This window comes from Benincasa hispida, chromosome 9, assembly GCF_009727055.1.
Source record: "Benincasa hispida cultivar B227 chromosome 9, ASM972705v1, whole genome shotgun sequence".
Taxonomy (NCBI): Eukaryota; Viridiplantae; Streptophyta; class Magnoliopsida; order Cucurbitales; family Cucurbitaceae; genus Benincasa; species Benincasa hispida.
Window position 1 is genome coordinate 6,287,807 of NC_052357.1, and position 20,069 is coordinate 6,307,875.

Genomic DNA, 20,069 nt, shown 5'->3' on the forward strand with positions numbered 1-20,069 from the left:
TTATAATTATTAGTTTTATTAGAAAAATAATTTTGAATAATTTTTGTAAAATTAAACATAATTTCAGTTTTAATTATTGAATTAAAAACTGAAATTAAGTTTTAATTCGAAAATTTTCAAATTAAAAGGAAAAAAGAAGAAAATTGGAATTGGAAAAGTTGGGATTTTCCCACTTCCATTTCCAACTAGCTTACTCATGGTTCCACTTTACTTTTCAGTCAAATTCTTCAAGTATGAGTTGGAATTCATACAACAATTGTTCTTGCACGATGATCAAGCTACTGAAGAATCTAAATGGAATTGAGCATGCAAAAGGGTTGATTTTGGCTGAAAATCTTTATTGAAGAAGGGTTCTTCACAAGCTACTAAACCAGAAAGTTTCCTCCAAATTTCCTTCAATGAAGATTTATTTTGAGTCCCACAACTCAATTTAAGACACCTAGCGGATAGTAAGGAAAGCCTTGAGGTGGTTCACGAGCTGAGTTCAAGGAGATAACAACTGAGGATCGTTATTAAAGTGTTTCTTCAAAGGTATGTTATGAAACCCTCATTTTAGTTTATGAGCATGCTTTATTCAAAGCTAAAATTAATGAATTAGAATGCTTAATGATCCATTTTTCTTCTGCTGCATGTTTTCTAACTCTAACATCTTACTCATTTCTAAAGCTATCTTATATTCTATTTTTAGGAATAAGCTTTTGGTTCAAAATTTATTAAAAAAAAATCTCCTTGATGTGCTTATTTTGGTTGAACATGCGTTGATCCGAGCATCTCACCTTCGTTCTGGCTTGCCCCCACGAGTGTCATGCGAACATACAACTACGAGCAAGGTGCTCTTTTAAGACTTAACTCATGCCTCCAAAAAATTTTAATATAGGTAGCAGAGTTGTGATCAATTACTTTCTACCTTGATCACGATTCCCACATTCGTTCTGGCTTGTTCCCATGGGTGTCATGTGGACATCTAACTACGAGCAGGTTTTGATCTCAACAACTTTTTTTTAAATATAAGATTTTATGAGATTTCAAAACAAATCTATTTTAAACGCATTTAGCTCAAACCTCTCCCATCCCCAAATTTAGAGGGCAACAAGATCCTCATTGTTGAAAATCGAATTATGCAATGGCATCAGAAAGATATTGCAAAAGAAGTTTGAGATAAAGCTTGTACACATACTAACTTTAAGAAATGTTTCCTAAGGAAAATTCCTAAAGCTAAGTACTTGTTAGGTTGTATATCCTAAAATTGTTTGCATAAGATTGGACAAAGAAATAAGTCATTCTTACTTTATAACATTGTTTATTATTTAAGACTAACTATTTCAAAGCGATAATCTGGGTAACTTAACCTTAATTCTGAGTTAACTATAAACTCCTATTTATTCGAGATTATCCTTAGATTTGCATGGGTGAGGGTTAGCTCAATAGTATCGGCTCAATAAGCCTCCCATTTCAGGGGTAAGATCGGGTAGATAGCTGGGGACATAGGGTGTAAAACAGAATTCACTCCTACCCATTTTTAGGGATAGTAAAGAGATTGTTCCCTTAAGTGCTGACTCCGGGTCTTGAACAAGGGGTCACACCCTCTCATTGGCTCGAGAATGACTCAGTTTAGTGATTGGATCACAAATCAATTGTTCATTAGAGGATCAGTGTGACTTAAGAAGCAATATGTAATCTCGGGGGTAAAACAACTTTTGACCCAGTTGTTATTACGAACAACCTATGAAGGATTGACTTACTAATCATGGTTATATCGAGTGGACATAATATATCTATAGTAAGGGAAATGCAACTACTAGGTTTTAGTGGAGTACCCTGGTAGCTAACGAATGGTGGTTAATTAGGTTAAAGAGTTTAGCCGGTGATTCTCGAATTGTTACAGCCCATGAGTTGTAGGTTCATGAGGTCCCCCTAGTACCTCATATGGGACTAAACCTTATAACAGTGTGACGAAAGAATTTGAAGTGTTCAAATTCAATTTTTGGAGCAAAGCATTAAATATATACGATATATTTAACCTAATGTTTAATTGTGAATTAAACATAAAGAGAGAGAAAATAGGAGATATTTAGATAAGATTTAAATATCAACATTATGAATAAGGATTCAATTGATTGGGATTCATGTTGGATTTAATATTAAATTAAATTTATTAAATTATTTAATTAATTATTTAATATTAATCTAATTTAAAATTTTATTATTAGAATTAATTTTAAATTAAATGGAATAAGCCAAAATTGCATTAAAAGTCAAAATTGTTGACTAGATAAAAAATGCAATAAAGTCAAATTGTTGACTTTGGACTTTAAAAGTCAAAATTGTTGACTTTGGACTTTAAAAGTCAAAATTGTTGACTTTGGAATTTAAAAGTCAAAATTGTTGACTTTAGACTTTGAGAGTCAAACGTTGACTGTTGTTGACCAAGTTTGGAAAGATCCAACATTTGTGAATAAGAAATGCCCAATTTTGCATTGTTCAGTGTTGTCTTCAACTGAAGACACTTGCCCCACTAATCCCACTTTGAGTTAGTGGATTTTTTAGTGTCAAATTCTCATCAAACTCAAAGTTGCATGCTTTGTATGAAATAGTTTTTAAAAGGAAGAGTTTAATGAATATTAAACTTCTTGGCCAAGTGGAAATTTATGAGATTATGTGATAATCTCATAATTTTTTTCTCTAAAAAAGTTAACCTTTTCCTTTCCAAATTAGTCACTCACGCGATCCCACCAACCTGTTCTAAGGTCAGAGAATAGTCGCAAGACGCTCAAGGTAGTCTACAAACCGTTCATGAGGAGATTAAGCTATTTTAGAGAAGATTCAAGTCTACAAATATTGTATTTCTTCTATTCTTATTTACTTGTTTTAATTGCATGCTTATTTTTGAAATTAACCTAATTAGAGTACTTTAGATCCGTTTTTCCTTCCACTGCGCATGTGTTCGTTCCATCAGTACTAACACTAGTCATACTAATCATTGTGTTGGTAGCATAGTGTTATCATTGAGGTCATTTGTGGAACGCAACCAAACAAAGAAGAATATTAAGAAAATCAATAAAGATATGTAAGAGACAAACTAGAAGAAAAGGCAAAGAAAAATTGGCCCTTGGAATGAAATTCATAATCATTAAATATCAAATGCGATTAAAAGTATAAAAAAAAAATAATGGAAATCAAACACCCCAAGTTTAATTTTTGCTTGCATCATCATCATTTTGCTCCTACGTGGGTTTTTTTTTTTTTTTTTTTTTGAAAATTGCAAAAAAGCTTGGAGATGTGGAGGAATGGCAGGTCCAACCACAAGGTGAGCAAGAACGTCTTGGAAATCTGAATCATGAAGTGAAATTGCTCGTGTTGCCTCTATGTTTGTTGGCGTATGAAGCTTCTGCTAATGATTGGTTGGTATTGAACTACCTGAACTTGGCGTTGGACAAATTTTCTTAACTCGTTGTGTTGCCTAATGAGTTCTTATTATTGCCACATCAGGTCACTCATCTAATTTACGATCTTATTCTACTATCACAACAACTCATCAAAACCACCTAAAATAGGCTCTTGGAGGTCATCATGAAGGAATTTGTACCACGTGTTAACTTCTAGGTCAACTTCTTCTTCAGATGTGTTGAGATTTTGGCATTGACTTCTTTCACTAGTTTGGTGTCCACTGATCTCATCAATGCCCGATCCACCACCTACTTCAAGTTTAGGAGTTGGTAAGCTTAGGTCATCAGCAACGGGTATAGTTGGTTGGACACTGGAACCGACTCCTTAGGGACCAGAGCCTGTTATGTTATTTTAGGGGAAGGTGGAGGCATTGGTAATTTTAGTGCAATGCACAAAATTGGGAGAGAGGGTTCTTCAAGAGGGGGAGGGCACTTGTTCAAATCAATGGTGATGAAAATGGTTCTACATCAAATTCGTTCTGATGCAAGAAAGAGTCTGTCCTATGTTTAAGCAAAGAGGTTTCACTTCGGCAGGAAGGAGGCTTCTCAACTTAGGGTGATGCAATCACTCTTTCATCATTGCTTGACGAAATGACGAATTTTCGCTTATTTTGTTGAGAAGGCTTTAGATGAGTTTAAGCTTGTTGTTAGGATCACCGCTTTTTTGGTTGCTTCGGTTGATTTTTGGCTTGATGCGCTGGTAATCTCATGAGGCGATAAAGAGACTAACTTGTAAGTATGTCTCTCACTTCCACTTCCTCTTTTTCTTTAAACCAATCGTGCGCTATGCACAACCTTGTAATCAACGATGGGAAAACAACTGCTTCCTTGGTTTTGAGAATAAGTCCATATCTGCCTTGCGAATGCAACAAACATTGATCAAAATCAACCACATTATGCAGTAAATTGCCATCATGCGTTCTCTCGAAATCGAGTGGTCATGCGTCATGGGGAGCAACTTCATTTTGATGAAGTAAAGCCACATGTTTGCCTCAGGCATCAAGCTGTGTGGCGATAAAGTCTTCATTCCCTTAGCATATGTGGTCCATTTAGTCCCTGGTTGGACGACCACTCTCAATGCATTTTTTTTTTCTTCATTAGCTGGCTCCTCGATGAACTGTTTCCTTAAGTGTCAAGGATATCTTCCAAATTGTATATATCGTTGACTTTCCTGATGTTGAATCCAATTTTTGCATCACCAATATCTACTCTATATCTGTCTAAATGCAATGTCCTATATAGAACGTGTGAACCACTATTGGCTTGACCATTCTGGCCCCTTCACAAAAGTCTCTCCACCCCATCACATCTACAATGTCTGTGATTAAGGTAGGTAGTGGTGCGTTCTCCAGGAAGAATCTCATCTCAAGCAATATTGCTAGCCTCTTCTTTGGGCCTCTTTCCTCCTCCTTGATTATTAACACTTTGCCCTTATCTGCTATCTTCGACGCTACTTTTCTTTGTGTTGCTTCTTTCTTCGTTGCTTTTTCCACCTTCTCTGGCTGCTTCTTACCAATCACCTTTTTCTTTTGATCTTCTTTCTTCCTCAATATCCTCTTTTCCTCTTGAATCTTCTTCAAATTATGCTTAATGTGTTGAGCCTTTTCCCAATGGACTCTCTTTTCTTCATCGTTTTCTTCCCTTCATTCTCTTTCAAACTCTAGTGCGGCAACACCTCCACACTGTTCATTGACTCGTCTGGCCTCGCTTGCGATGAGGCCCCAACTCTCTCAATATCCTTATTGTATATTTCATGATGAAATTCCATCGCGTCGATGAGGATCTTGGCTTTCTTTCTCAGCTTCTTAAAGCCTCCTTAACTTTTTTAGCCTTAGTGGCGAATTTTGCAGCCAACTACTCTACAGAAGAGGCGGGCAATACTGTCACTTCTTCTTCACTTCTTCGTCTACCTTCCTTGGCATTCTTGTTCGCCTTCTTTTACTCGAATGCAACGAACATCTTTCCGAAGGGCCCTTCCTTGGCGATGACAAGGCTTGGCGCATTGGATGGTAGTGTCTTGAAGCCATTCACCACATGGCTAGACCCATGCGCCGAGACTTCTGATCCAACCCCCATCTTGCTAGGCTGGTTGACAACAACTTCATCTTTAAGATATTCAAGCAGATTCCATTTTTTTAGAATATCTCCATACACTTCTCGCTCGTCTCTTCGTCTTGCTTCATTGACATTAGAAGTCCATGGCTGAACGCATTCTTGTGAATGACGATCGTGATAACGTGGGATTTTTATTGAATTATGAAGGCAGACTTGAGGAGGTTAGGGTTAAATGGTGGAGAAGCCACCACATTTGGTGGCAGACCATACATCGGGGCGAGGGCGATGGGATGAAGGCTTGTCGATGGTGTTACCACCTCGTAGAAAGAAGAGGAAGTGGCAGCGGGAGTGGAAGAGGTGACATTTTGGTGAGCCATTGGTGTAGAAGGAGAATATGGTTGAACTAAAAGCTTGGTGAGGAAAAAAAAGAGGTGATGATTAATGGATAAGGGTTGGCCAGAAATCGCAAGAGTTTTGGATTCTTTGAAAGCATAGGAAAAAAATGGGGAAAGAATGGGCTTTAAATAGGCACTTGAGGGAGGGAAAACGTGAAGGAACTTGTTTTACAGAGAACATATGAGCGGAAGCGGATCGTCCAAATCCCATTTTGATTGAAACAAACATTTACAGTAAACAATACAGATTATGCATCAAAACATAAATTACAACATGCTTTTGAACTAAAAAAAGGGTTTAGAGATTATACCTTTGAAGAACTCTTCTTCAAGTAAATCTCTCGAACTAACTCGAACTCCTCGAACAACAGCCAAACTCAAACCACAAAGGAGAAGGACATTACCACTCAGTGACCTTGGTATTCTCGATATGAGAACCTAGAAATGGTGGGATCTGACTATTTTGGTTTGGAGGGAGTTTAGGAGTTAGAGGAGAAAGGCGATTGAAAGAAGAACAAGCTATCACATAGCAAAGTTCGTTTCAATCATGTAGGCGATGAGACTATCGTATAGTCTCTAAGTTAAACGTGTAATCTTTTTGAGCTATCACATAGCAAAGTTCGTTTCAATCATGTAGGCGATGAGACTATCGTATAGTCTCTAAGTTAAACGTGTAATCTTTTTGTGTTTGTCGTAGTGATTAGTTAGGGAAAAACCAAATTTTATTTTATTTTATTTATCCCAACACCCATAAAAATCACTTAACTTCCACTAAGGTGGTTAGAGAGAAAATGGAAATTAATTATCAAATAATTAATAATTATAAATAAATATAATAACAGACTTATCATATTATATTTATAATCTATAGTTTTAATATTACATCATATACAATAGAGGTGTTCAAAAAATCCAGTAACCCGACCAACCCGGACTACCCAACCCAAATCATAAGGGTTGGGTTAGGTTAGATTTTATTTTGAGTTGGGTTGGGTCTCGAGTTAGCCCATTTCAAGGTCGGGTTAACCCGACCCGCCCCGAATATATATATATGAATAAAAGTTTAAAAAAAACAGTCAAATTAAAAAAAAAATAACTGGTGACCTAACCCGGTCCAACCCAAAAATTTTGGGTTGGGTTAGGTTAGGTTAACCCTCCAAAAAAGAACTACTAGAGTTCATTATTAGCCAACCCTTTTGTATAGAATATCTCCGCGCACATGTCTAATACATGAATGATCAGGATCAAATCATTTGTAGCACTTTACAACAATTGTTAACACCTACAGAGCGGGCTATACTCGTAGTTTCACCAGGATAAGGTATCCAACCTTATCCATATACTGCAGACCATTTAAGTTATCACTTAAACATGATCCACCTGTATGTCTCCATATACATGTTTAAGTTACAACAATAACCATGGATGTTGTTTATTGGTTTGTGGTTAATGCAACTAAAATATCATATATTTCATAGATAAAATGAATAAAATATCAAATATTACTAATCACAGAAATGTTTTTTCATATAAGGTTTACAAACTATTGGACCCTACGAGATTTAGAAAATCAACCCAATAATCTCCCACTTGTCCTAAAGCTAGTGGAGTGTACAAGATATTCAAATTACAAGTATACAAAACAATAAACTAGGGCATTTCACGCCTAGTACAAGATCTCCCACTTGCCCTAGTCCAGTTGTGGTCTGTCCCATAGACCCACACTCTGCAGGTGACCTTCAAACATTGTAATTGTGAGGGCCTTCATAAACGGATCAACAACGTTGTGCTCCGAAGCGATCTTCATGACATCCACGTCCCCTTGATGCACAATCTCTCGGATGAGATGATATTTCTGCTCAATGTGCTTGTCGCGCTTATGACTCCTAGGCTCATGGGAATTAGCCATAGCACCACCACTATTATCACAATAAAGTGTTATGGGCTTTGACATGTCTGGAAAAACTTAGTCAGGATTCCTGAGCCAAACGGCTTCCTTAACAGCTTCATAAGCCGCTACATACTCAGTCTCCATGGTGGAGTCTGCGATGCACCCCTGCTTTGTGCTTCGCCATATTACAACCCCTCCCTTAAGAGTGAAGATTGATCCTAAAGTGAATTTTTGAGAATCCCTATCAATCTGAAAATCAGAGTCTGTGTATCCTGTATCGATCAAATCCTTAGAATCATACATAAGCATGTAGTCTCTCATTCTCCATAGATACTTGAGGATGTTCTTAACGGCTATCTAGTGATCATATCCTAGATTAGATTGATATCTATTGACTATCCCCACTGCATAGCAGATGTTAGGTCTAGTACATAACATCACATACATCAAACTGCCTACAGCAGATGCATAGGGGACCCATCTCATTTCCTCAACCTTTTAAAGTGTCTTAGGACACTGTTCCTTAGATAGAGTAACTCACTGCCTGAAAGGCAATAGGCCCCTCTTGGAGTTCTGCATCGAATATTTGATCAACCTCTTGTCAATATACGATGCCTGAGATAGTGCTAGAATTTTGTTCTTTCGATCTCAAAAGATCTGAATTCCAAGAACAAACCGAGCCTCTCCTAAATCTTTCATTTGGAATTGGGTCACTAACCAGTTCTTAACTGTAGTCAGTAAACCTACATCATTCCCAATGAGTAGGATATCATCTATATACAACACTAGGAAAACTACTGAACTGTTGATGATTTTCTTGTAGACACAAGGCTCATCAACGTTCTGATCGAAGCCATAAGATTTAATTGCAGTATCAAACCTTATATTCCAAGATTGAGATGCCTGTTTTAGTTCATAAATGGACCGATTCAGCTTGAAAACCTTTTTCTCTTGACCTTGGACTATGAATCCCTCGGGCTGCACCATATAAATGGTCTCCTCAAGATTACCATTCAGAAAAGCAATCTTGACATCCATTTTCCATATCTCATAGTCATAAGATGAGGCAATGGATAGGAGAATGTAGATAGGCTTCAGCATGGCAACAAGTGAGAAAGTCTCCTCATAGTCGACTCCCTCTACCTGGGTATAACCCTTTGCCACCAATCTAGCCTTGATGGTCTATACCTTCCCATCAGCACTCCGTTTCCTCTTGTAGATCCATTTACAACCTATAGATTTAACCCCATCAGGTTGATCCACAAGATCCAAAACCGAACTGAAGTACATAGACTTCATTTCGAGATCCATGACTTTAATCCATTCATCTCTGTCAACATCCTTCATTGCCTTCTTGTAAGACAATGGATCCTCAACCTCGCCATCAGCTACCATAGATAGGATTTCAATTAAACCCATATAGTGAATAGGTGGGTTCACAACCCTCCCACTACGTCGAGGTTCCCTCAACACTTGAGGTGGATTTGACCTACTAGATGAACCTACTTCACAACTCTTGTTGAGGTAATAGGCTCTTCAACAACTCTTGTTGAAGATTCAGTAGTTTCTTTGGAAAACTCATTCAACACAATTTTTCTTCTAGGTCTGTGATCCTTTATATGATCCTTCTCAAGAAAAGTAGCATTTGTCAATATAAACACTTTGTTTTCTTTAGGATCATAAAAATAACCATCTCTCGTTCCCTTGGGGTAGCCTACAAATAGGCATAACCTTGAACGCGGTTCCAATTTCTTAGGATTAGCCTCAAACACATGTGTGTTAGGGTTGATGCCCTAAATCTCGTAAGGTTCTGTAGTTTGTAAACACATGTATGAATAAATATTTGTGATGTAATAATATGAGATATTTTATTCACTATTGTCTGTGAAATATGAGATATTTTAGTTGCATTAACTATAAACCAATAAACTAAGATCCCTGGTTATCGTTGTAACTTAAGCATGTATGTGGAGACGTACAAGTAGATCGTGCCTTAAGTGATAACCTAAATGGTCTGTGTATATGGATAAAGGAGGGAAACCTTATCCTGGTGACACTATGGATACGACCTGCTTTGTAGATGTTACAAGTGTTGTAAAGTGCTACAAATGATCTGATCCTGGTCATTTATGTGGACATGCGAGCAGGGGTATCCTATACCAAGGAGTTTGTATAAGACCGGACCAATAAATATTTAGTCTCGTTATATAATGTCGTTCATGACAGAGACTTTCATTTCATTAGGATGACCATAGGTAACATGACCTTAATCCTAAGTGAGTTGGGAACGCCTGCCTATAAGGGCGGTCCTTTGATTTGCATAGGTGTGAGTGGCCAGATCGCCGACTTAAACTTATCACTTTGGGGATTTTTCTAATTGAGGAGTTGGGAACTCAGCTATACAAGATGGAATTCACTCCTTCCCCGAAGTAGAGATAAGTAGATAAATTGCTCCCTTAAGGGTTGATTATGGGGCTTGAACAATGTAGCGTCACGCCTTCTCATGGGCCGAGAAGTGTTCACTCATCGTGAGACTATGATGTATTGTTCATTAGAGGAATCAATGGTACTTAAGGAGTTAGATGTAACTATAGGGGAAAAACGGTAAATGGACCCAATTGTACTTACGAGCGATTTGTGAAGGGTCATCGTACTGTTGATTGGTTATATCCAATGGACACAAAAATATATCTGTAGTGTGAAAAGTGCAGCTGTCAGTCTTTAGTGGAATGTTAGAAAATTGGTGGATATCGTGATTAAAGAGTTTAGTTAGTTATTCACGTACCGTTGGAGCTTCAAGCTACAGATCCATAAGGTTCCCTTGGTAGCTTAATGGATTCATGTTGAGAATCAGTTTTTAGGTTAGTTTGAAATATTCAAATTAACAAGGGGAATTTGATTATATATGATATAATTAAATTGATTCAATTATATGTGATATAATTAATTTGATGTATTAGACATATTAATTGGAGAAATTAATATAAATATGATTTATATTGAATGCAATAAAGGAGAAAAAGAACTACGGTTTAAATATTACATATGATGTGATATTAAAACTATAGGTTATAAATATAATATGATAAATTAATTATTATATTTATTTATAACAAAACAATTATTTGATAATTGTTGGTGGTTATTTTTTCTCCGTTAACCGATCAAATGGGAAGTTTTTATCAGTTTTGATAACTGATGGATAAAAATGATTTTTTTTTTTCATTTTTTCATTATCGAAGGCATTTGTAATCACGAGAAGAAAAGTGCTATACGATAGCCTTTGTGAGAGTGAATGATCGTCATCTTTGATCAAGTTTGCTAGACGACAACTCCTCGATACTTAACGATCGAATACCCAATCTATATGATAGACTTAGCCATTCTCCCACTTACTCGATCGTTCAATTCTTACTTCCCTCTACTAAAGACATACAGAGCCCACACCTTCTGGATTTTCACACCGAGAATACCAAGGTAACCGAGTGGTGGTGTCAAGTTTACTGTTCGAGGGTCGAGGATCGAGTGTTACTCAATTGTGTTCGAGGATCTGATAGTTCGTGATTTTCACTGGTTGTTCGTTGCATTCGTGCATTGATCGAGTTTGCTTGGACACGTGACTGGTATTGATCGAGGGAATACTCGAAGATTAGTTCTTCAAACGTATGTCACTCGATTCCCTTTGTATTTAACTTGAAAGCATGTTGTAATTTACTCGATGATGCATAACAATTGTTGTTAGTTTGTAAATGCTTTGTTCTTTCACAATGAGTTTGGAACGGTCTGCTTCCGCTCAATGGTTCTCTTGTTTAAGAGTTCCTTCAATGTGTTGGGCAACCCCAGATCTTGAAATGACGTAACTAGCTTTACGACCATTCCATAACTCCAAAAGTATTCTGGCAACACTCTTGGAAGGAACACAGTTCAGGATATAAGCTGCAGTCTCCACTGCATAACCCTAAAACGAGTCAGGTAAGGAAGCGTAACTCATCATTGACCGAAACATGTCCAACAAGGTTTGATTTCTCCTTTCTGATACACCATTTTGCTGAGGTGTACCAGGTGCTGAGAGTTGTTCCATGTTCTATCATATAGTTATGAAAAGATGAATCTAAAAACTTTCCACCTCGATCAGATCGACGTATTTTAATCGTTCTATTTAATGCATTTTCAACTCCAGCCTTGAACTCTTTGAACTTTTAAAAAAACTCAGACTTCTGTAGAATTAAATAAACGTACCCATATCTTAAATAATCATCAGTGAAAGTGATGAAATATTCATAACCTCCCTTAGCTCTTACATTCATCGAGCCATAAATGTCTGAATGCACTAGCTCTAGAGGTTCTTTGGCCCTATGACCTTTTCCAGTAAAGGCCTTTTAGTCATTTTGCCTTCAAGGCATGACTCATACACAGGTAAAGAATTTTCTTCTAACTTGCTTAGAAGTCCATTCTTTACCAACCTCTCAATCCTATTGAGATTAATGTCTCCTAATCTTAGGTGCCAAAGTTGGACATTTTCTTTAGGAGAAATTTTAAGTCGTTTATTTTGAGTTACGACAGTTTTAAACATCTCTATGTTATGGAGGGTATTTGTTGCTAACGGCCTTAGCACATACAAATTACTTTCCAGTTAAGCTGAACAAACATCAATACCATTTTTGGCAATAAACACTTTATTAAATGAGAAAAATAGTTGATATTTACTTTCAAGCAAACACTTTACAGAAACTAAGTTTCTCTTTAAATTGGGAACTACATATACATCATTCAGAATGAGAAATTTGTTTTGTAAAGTCAACTAGAGACCTTCCACTGCCACAGCTGAGACGACATGCTCGATTCCAACTTGCATCGTCATCTCACCAGCATCAAACTGTCGCCACTGACTAATTCCCTGAAATGAAGAACAAACATGGTTAGTGGCCCCAAAGTCAATAATCCAGGCAGAATCTATTGGAGTTGATGCCCTAAAGTCTCGTGTTCTGTAGTTTGTAAATAGTTTGTACTAACGCTTGTGTTGTTAATATATGATATTTACTTCACATCTTGTATTTTTGCTCATTTACTTATTTTATTTGCTTTACCACAAACCAATAAACATAAAATCCCTGGTTATATGTATGTGACTCAAGCATGTATGTGGTGATATACAAGTGGATCATGTCTTGAATGATAACCAAAATGGTCTGTAGTATATGGATATAGGAGGGAAACCTTATCCTGATAACACTACGGATGCGACCTGCTTTGTGAAATGGTCACAAATGTTGTGACGTGTCACAGATGGTCTGATCCTGATCATTCGTGTTGGTAACATGCGAGCGGGGGTGTCCTATACAGAGAGTTTGTATAAGACCTGACCATGAAGTGTTAACGTCTCGTTATATAACACCGTTCAAGACAGAGACTTCACTTCACTTCACTAGGATGACCATAGGTAACATTACCTCAATCCTAAGTGAGTTGGGAACTTCTGCCACTGAGGGCGGTCCTTTGATTTATATGGGAGCGAGGGGTCAGGTCGCCAATTCAAACCTACCATTTTGGGGATTCGTCTGATTTGGCAGCTAGGAACTCAGCTACACAAAATGGAATTCACTTTTTCCCCGAGGCATGGGTAAGTAGATAGATAGCTCCCTTAAGGGCTGATTCTAGGGCTTGAACGATGTGGCGCCACACACCTTCTCTTGGCCCGAGAGGTATTCACACATAGTTGAACTATGTTGTATTATTCATTAGAGGAATCAGTGGTACTTAAGGAGTGAGATGTAACTACAAGGGAAAACGATGATTTGGCCTAGTTGTACTTACGAGCATTTGTGAATGGTCATCGTACTCATGATTGGTTATATCCGATGGACACAAAAATATATCTGTGGTAATAAGAGTTCAAATGTTGGTCTTTAGTTGAATGCCTAACAGTTAACAGATGGTGGATCTCATGGCTAAAGAGTTTAGTCGCTATTCATGGACCGTTGGAGCTTCGAGCCACAGGTCCATTAGGTCCCCTAGGTAGCTTCGATAAAGTCGAGAATCATTGTTTGGGTTAATTTGAAATGTTCAAATTGACAAGAGAAAGTTCGATTATATATGATATAATTGGACTAATTAATTATATATGATATAATTGGCTAAATATATGAGATACATTATTTTGGAGGAAATTAGATATAAATACGATTTATATAAAATAGAGGAGAAAATACTATAATAGATACGTGATATCAAACTATAGGATAAAAATATAATATGATTATATTTGTTATTAATTAATTGGTTAATTATATGATAATTAAGCCAATTTATCACGTTTAGACGTGGGATAGCGGGAATGCGTCGGTTATTGTAACCGATGAAATAAAAATGAAATTGTTTCATTTTGAATCGTTCTGTCATCGCCCATCCAAAAAGAAAAAGAGATCGTGCTGATGAAAAGTAATCGATTGCTTAAGCATTTTGAGAGCCTATACGATAGTCACTCTCCGCCTAAACGATCATCCACCTCGCGCCTAAACGATCGCACACTAGTTCATACACGATTGGATAGCTTCCCTAAACGATTGTAATGTGTTCCGAGTTTGCTAAACGATCATATACCATTTTCTAAACGATAGTTCTGTAAAACCTACACGATCGTGTAGCTTCTCCTAAACGCTAAACATTTTACTATACGATAGGGCCTTTTTCCCTCCCACTTGCTTATCGCCTACACGATCTGGTCTTCCTCCTTCCTCTACCATTCACCAAAGACCACACTTTGGATTCTCACTCCGAGAATACCTGGGGCTCTTTTCTGGTGGTGTCGTCCCTGCGGCGTTCGTGTTCATGCGGTTGTTCGTGCTGCTATAGTCGACGCTGTTGTTGGGTGTTGGTTGATCTAGTGGAGGGTTCCGCTGCATTGAGTTCCGAAGTTTGAAGAACGTCTTCAACTAGTATGGAAACTTTCTCCCTCGTTTATTTTTGTTCATAGCATGTCGATAATTACTGTTTGTTTGCATAATTGTACGTTTGAATGTATATTGTTGCATTTCGGTCACTATGAAATTGGAGCGATCCGAACGCGCTCATAGAACTCTTCGGTAAGAGATCCTTCAATTGGTATCAGAGCCAGGTTCTAATACTCCGATTTCATATGTTGCAACAAAATGACATTTACGTTCTTGGTGGGTGCATTTCTACACTGTTTAATGGTTAAATTTTTTGTAGATATGTGGGATTAATGGATGTTTTCGTGGATGATTAGCCTTGGTTTGATTTAAATCTTTTTACATTTGTGGTTGTTGTAAAGGCCCCTGCATTTTTGGGCATTAATAATCATTATCAAGTCTGTATTCAAAGTTTGTTTGAAGTTTTGAGTCGTTGAAGAAGATCTGGGCAAGTGTTGCGGTTCTTCGAGGAAGGGGGTGATCTAGGGTTGATCGCATCGTGCAGAAGATGTGGTATGCGATCGCTGTTGATCGCATCGTAAAGACGATGGAGTACGTGATCGCTGTTGAACACATCGGCTAAACAATGGGGTATGTGATCAAAAGTTGATCGTATCGTATTGACGATTGGGTATGCCATCGCAAAGTATCGGGTCGTGTAGATGATGAGATGCTCGCGTATTGTTTAACGTGTGTGCGCGCTGGACGATCGTTCAGGCCAACAAGCTTCATCGCTTAGTAACTGACTAAACGATCGCTTAATAACGCACGGTAAATTGTTTACCTATCGTCGCGCTAAGCGATGGCGTAGACGATCAGGTTTCGCAGCCTCGTCGTCGTCTACCCGATTGTTTAATTATGCTTATATCATCTAGTTCGCGCTAAACGATCGTCTACCTATGGCATTTACTACACGATGGAGTCCTCCTGGCAGTTCAAGACCCAGTTCGCCAGTGAACCGGTTTGCTTGATGAAAAATGTAATAGATAGGGTTATTTCATTCCCTTTTTTTTTTTTCTAAAGGCTTATCCCGGTCCATTAATCCTTTTATTTATTACATGCGATGTATGTTTTTTATATGTCATATGGTATGCACATATAGGACATCCCACCTTAGGTTATGAAATGGTCATGCATCACTCTTTATTGTAATTGTTATAATTTAGATAAGCATGATTTTAATTATGTAAGAGCATGCTCATGCATCATATAATATAAGAGTTATATTTATGCATGCACAAAAAGCATTGACATGCATCATCTTTATATTATAATTGTTATAGTATAAAGATGAACGATAGCATGTTTTCTTGATTGTTACGCGTTATATAAAAGTTATGTATAGTGATGACCGGAAATTGCATGAAGCATGCCACATAGGTTACTTTCTAAATGTTATAAACGCCTCGTTGTGCGTAATGGTTTTAGTTATTTCTTTTCAAAAGTTAATGAGAAATTAGAACTAAAAGAAATAAGAAAGACATGCATGCTCACTTAGGTTTAATTCATGGTTTTAAAGTGTTTAAAACTTGGATCACATAGACTTAAGATCGCGATTCTAATACGATTAGCAACCCTAAGGCTTTAATCTTTTAATCAGTTTAATAGGATTAAATTGGCTAATAAAAGGTTAAAGTGTAGAAAATCTATCTATAAGGGATCTTTTGTCTAGACAGGTTTTGTCTAGGCTGGGGTATTTAAGTTGACGGAAACGTAACACCCCTACCTGGGAATTTACCTGGAAATGTAAATTAGATAGATTTGAAGCATGCATGCAAGTTAAAGACAGTCCATTAAAGTGTTTAAATATGACTACTCGAACTTGTTCATATTTCATAAACAAACGTTGTTTATGAGCATAGTTTAAAAAGACGACTTAGACTAAATTAGTAGCCGAATTGTCTAGGTTAATGAATCCCTAGGTAGAACATTCAGTGGGAGGTACTTGGGGCATAAGATGCTTCACTTAAACTTTTCACGTTTCTCCTAAATAGTCCATACCATGAGATCTACCCTCGGTCTTGCGGCACCTTTGGCATGTCCCTCTAACGGATGGTGTTTGGGTAGGTCAATATCAAGGTGATGGAGAGAGTGCTCATAGTAAGTAGGAGCGGGAAGTGCGACAGCATATCCCTCGGTCTCCCTCGTTAGGTTGAATAAAGTTATTGCGCATCTCCTCGAGGCACCTTGGGAGTGTCCCCCTAAAGGATGGCAGTTTTGCACGTTTCTTTATTTGATCTCCTGTAAAAGGATAAGGTAACTTAGTCTCTTGTCCTAATCTACTTCTTCCCTACGGTGGGCTCATTAGGGCGGGACTCTGGCACAGAAAGCGAGGGGTTGTACTTACACGAAATAGTTAAAGGTCAGACCATTTTGGTTATCACTCAAGACATGAACCACTTGTATGTCACTACATACATGCTTAAGTTACATACAGATAACCAGGGATTTTATGTTTATTGGTTTGTGGTAAAGCAAATAAAACATACAACTGAGCAAAAATAAGATGTGAAGTAAATATCATATATTATACAACACAAGCGTTGATACAAACTGTTTACAAACTACAGGACACGAGACTTTAGTGCATCAATCCCAACAATCTCCCACTTGTCTTAAAGCAAAGTGGGTTGTACATAAAACTAGTACAAAACAATAAACTAGGGCATAAAAGCCTAGTACAAGAAAATCTCCCACTTGCCCTAGTCCAGCCGCGAGTGATCTTGTAGACCCATGCTCTGAAGGTGACTCTCAAACACTATAGCCGTGAGAGCCTTCGTAAATGGGTCAGCAACATTGTGCTCCAAAGCGATCTTCGTGACGATCACGTCCCCTCGATGCACTATCTCGCGGATCAGATGATACTTCCGCTCTATGTGTTTATCGCGCCTGTGACTCCTCGGCTCCTTGGAGTTCGCCATTGCCCCACTATTATCACAATATAGGGTAATGGGCCTAGACATATCTGGAACAACTTTTAGCTCTATCAAGAACTTCTTGGAGCCAGACGGCTTCCTTATTAGATTTGCAAGCCGCTACGTACTCCGCCTCCATAGCGGAGTCGGCAATGCACCCTGCTTAATGCTCTGCCACACTACAGCTCTTCCATTAAAAGTAAAGACTGACCGTGATGTGGACTTGCGAGAGTCCTTATCAGTCTGAAAGTCAGAATCCGTCTATCCAACAAGGATCAATTCCTTTGAACCATACACGAGCATATAGTCCCTCGTTCTCCGAAGATACATGAGGATGTTCTTCACTACGGTCCAGTGACCCTAGCTTGGGATAGACTGATACCTAATGACTATGCCCACAGCGTAGTAGATGTCTGAACGAGTACAGAGCATCTCGTACATCAAACTGCCAATGACAGACACATATAGGACCCATGGTAGAGACAAGTATGCAACCTTGCTTTGTGCTCCTCCAGATTACAACTCCTCCGTTAAGACAATTCAATGCCTAAAAGGCAATAAACCTCTTTTGGAATTTTGCATCAAATATTTGACAAGCATCTTGTCGATGTACAATGCTTGAGACAAGACTAGCATTTTTTTCTTATGATCCCTGAAAATCTAGATCCCTAGAATAAACTGTGTCTCTCCCAAATCTTTCATTTGGAATTGGGCTGCTAACCACTGTTTAACATCAATCAGTAGACCTATATCATTCCCAATGAGTAGAATATCATCCATGTACAACACTAAGAAAGCTATTGAACTGTTGATGATTTTCTTGTGAACACAAGACTTATCAACATTCTGATCAAAGTCATAAGATTTGATCGCAGTATCAAATCTTATATTCCAAGATCAATAAGTTTATTTCAATCCATTACTGATTAAGCTTGTAAACCTTTTGCTCTTGACCTTGGGAAATGAATCCCTCTAGTTGTCGTATATAGATGGTCTCCTCAAGATTGCCATTCTGAAAGGTAGTTTTAATGTCCATTTGCTAAATCTCATAGTCATAATATGCAGCAATGGACAAGAGTATCCAGATACACTTTAACAAGGCAACAGGTGAGAAAGTTTCTTTATAGTTCACTCCCTCAATCTGGGTATAACCATTTGCCATAGTCTAGCCTTACCTTACCATCAACACCCTTTTTTCTCTTGTAAATACACTTGCAACCTATAGGTGTAACCTCATCAAGTTGATCTATAAGATCCCAAACTAAAATGAAGTACATAGACTCCATTTCGAGATCCATGGCTTTGATTCATTAATCTTTGTCCACATCTTCCATTGCCTGTTTATAGGATAACGAATCCTCAACGTTGCCATCAGATATGGCGGTCAGGTGGATTTGTAACCCTCCCACTACGTCTAGGCCCCTAACGCTTGAGGTGGATGTGACCGACTAGATGAACCAACATCAATAACTCTTGTTGATGTCCTAGGCTCTTCAACAACTCTTGTTGAAGATTCAGTAGTTTCTTTGGAAAGCTTACTTAACATAATCTTATTGCGCGGTTTATGCTCCTTGGTGTGGTTCTCTTCTAAAAATGTAGCATTTTCAACACAAATACTTTATTATCTTTAGGATCGTAGAAGTACCCGCCCCTCGTTCCCTTGAGATAGACTATAAATAGGCATAGTTTTGAACGAGGTTCCAATTTCTTAGGATTGGCCTCAATCACGTGTTGGGCAACCCCAAATTCTAAAATTACGTAAACTACCTTTACGACCATTCCATAGTTCCAAAGGTATTTCTTAAACATTCTTGGATGGAACACAGTTCAAAATATAAGTTGCAGTCTATACTATATAACCCTAAAACGAATCAGGTATTGAGCATAACTCATCATAGACTAAACCATGTCTAACAAGGTTCTATTTCTCCTTTTTGATACATCATTCTGTTGAGACATACTAGATGTTGAGAGTTAGGATGCAATTCCATGTTCTATCATTACTTTGCAATATAATTGTTATGTTATGTAATGAAAATGGAGATGTACGAAACATGACATTACCTTAAAAAAAATAATTGTTATTTTTTTAAAGTATGTCATTAGATACATGGCATAGGTTTTAATTGTTTCTTTAAATTTATAACTATTATAAGTTTAATGAAATTAGAATTAAAATTTATAATCAAGAGTTGCATGCAAATATAGGTTAAATTAATTTTAAATGGTTTAAAATTGATTTCACCTAGACCTATGTTAATAATATTTCTAATATGATTAAAAATATGTTTAATCTTTTAATTTCATTTTAATAGGATTAAATCGGATTAAATAAAAGATTAAATTTTTTACATAATTGTCTATAAAGGACGTTTGTCTAAGGAAAGTTCTGTCTAAGACTGGGGTATTTAAGGTGACGGAAATGGAATATCCCTATC